The sequence below is a fragment of the Anneissia japonica genome, unplaced genomic scaffold, assembly GCF_011630105.1.
Source record: "Anneissia japonica isolate Jap-2015-1 unplaced genomic scaffold, ASM1163010v1 scaffold352_len1594369_cov220, whole genome shotgun sequence".
NCBI classification, from domain to species: Eukaryota; Metazoa; Echinodermata; class Crinoidea; order Comatulida; family Comatulidae; genus Anneissia; species Anneissia japonica.
In genome coordinates this window covers 71,054-73,070 of record NW_022751928.1, presented here as the reverse complement: position 1 = coordinate 73,070, position 2,017 = coordinate 71,054, and positions in this window count along the sequence as shown.

The window sequence follows — 2,017 nt, the reverse complement described above, 5'->3', positions numbered from 1 at the left end:
TGATGACCTTTTGACCTCCTGAATTCTGCAATGAGATTTTCGGGTCGATTCAGCCGAGACGGCCCGAGTGGAGTTTCATGTAAATGTTTCGTACGGAAAAAAAAATCGCCGTCGGTCAAGGTTCAAAAGTTTCCAATTTAGCAAGAGGGCGCCATTCATGCCTTATTACAGAATTTGCACGCGTAAATCCCGGAGAACGCTATCTTGTGTTTATAAGATCTTTGTTTTCTGCTTACTGAGTTTATAGCGGGCGTACTTCTGGTGCTGCGCACAGAGCCGTAGATCGGCTCTGGCTGCGCACAGAGCCGTAGATAGAGAGAGTTTGGCCAACTCGGTTTCAATCACGTGACTTACACCGGCCATGTTGTCACCCAAACAACACAACGCGATAGGGTAGGAAGTTAGCAATTATTATGATTAATGCTATAATTATAATGTGAAATACCGTTATGTTGGGGTTGTTGCAATCGATCTCAACAAAGAAACAAAAATGTATTAATTACCTTAAATTCCAAAAAGGAGGAGGATTTGGGATTTTATTTTAACTTTGCATGGCGATCGAAAAATCTCGCTATCCACGTAGTAAATTATAAGGCATGTAGTGTACCGCCCGCCCCACTTCGCGGTAATATATATCCACCTACTACTACTACTAGGCCTAGACAGGCCTAAATTTCGGTACTTCTTCGGCCGAACACCTTAAGGTAGTACTTAAATTGGCTTAATTACGATGATAATAAAAAAAAAAGGGGGGGGAAGGATTTTCAAGCAGCAATGATTTATAAAAAGATGCAATGTTGCACTTGCTGTTAAATTATATAACTACATTTCCAGAAAGCTACATGAATTTACTGTATATCAGTCAAAGGTAGCTTAAATTAGGCCTATAATTAAAAATAAAAATTGAATCCTCCAACCAATAAAAGCAAAAACTTGTCCAAGGAGTCCTGTGCTATGCAAACAAAACATGCCAATTGTGGTTTACAAATCAATTAATTGTGCAACTAAAGATTTTAAAGATAAAAATATATTTTAAAGATATAGGCTAGGCCTAATTGTATTATAATATATTGATTGTTTTAATACATATTTTAAATCAAAACGTTTAAATGTTTTACAAATTAAAATTTCAATGAATAGTAATAAATAATAATAATAATAATAAATAATAATACAGTATAATGATAATATATTATAACTCACTAATATTATAAACAAGTATGGAGAATGCTGCTATTTTACTTACAAGGCCTAACTTCTTGATTATGAATGATTAGGCGTATGTTGTACAAAAATGTCTCTCAATGCAATATTAATTCTTCAACTTCGATTTATTGTTTAGATTACAATTTACAAATAGGCCTAGGCTATTTGTATTGGTTTGAAGATGACCAGCATATTATTTCATAAATTAAAGTTTACGAAGTCATAGGCCTAAAGGCCTAGATACAATTATAAAACTTTCATGTTATTAATATTTTTATCATTCATTTACAGGCGAAATTAACATATTATCGCCGACGATTCACAAACCTTCTCTCTGCACAACCAACCTTTCTCCTCTGCAGTGTTGACTCTTAGTCTTAGGCTGCTAGCAACTAGGTAAGGTATAGGCCTAGGCCCTAGACCTAGATGATAGACTTTCAAAACAAAAAAATAATCGTAACGAGAAAAAAAATGAATCGTCCTCACTTTATCTTCTCGAAATAATACAGCACGTCACTGATTAACTAATTCCAAAGTTAGGTAAATATGATTATATATGATATTTACAATGATATGATATGATAAAATCCCATAATTGAATTGTCCTCATGAACAGAATAATGAAAGAAAGTTTATGCAGCATCAGTGTTTTATAAAATGTTATAAAGCTATACGCGCGCACGCTTGGTGACAACATGGCGCCCATGCGCCAAGTTGGCCAAACTCTCTCTATCTCATAGAGCTATTAAACAACTAGAGTGCTGACAAGATGGCGGAGCAATGCAGAGTTGTGTATGTGTACCATCCAAGA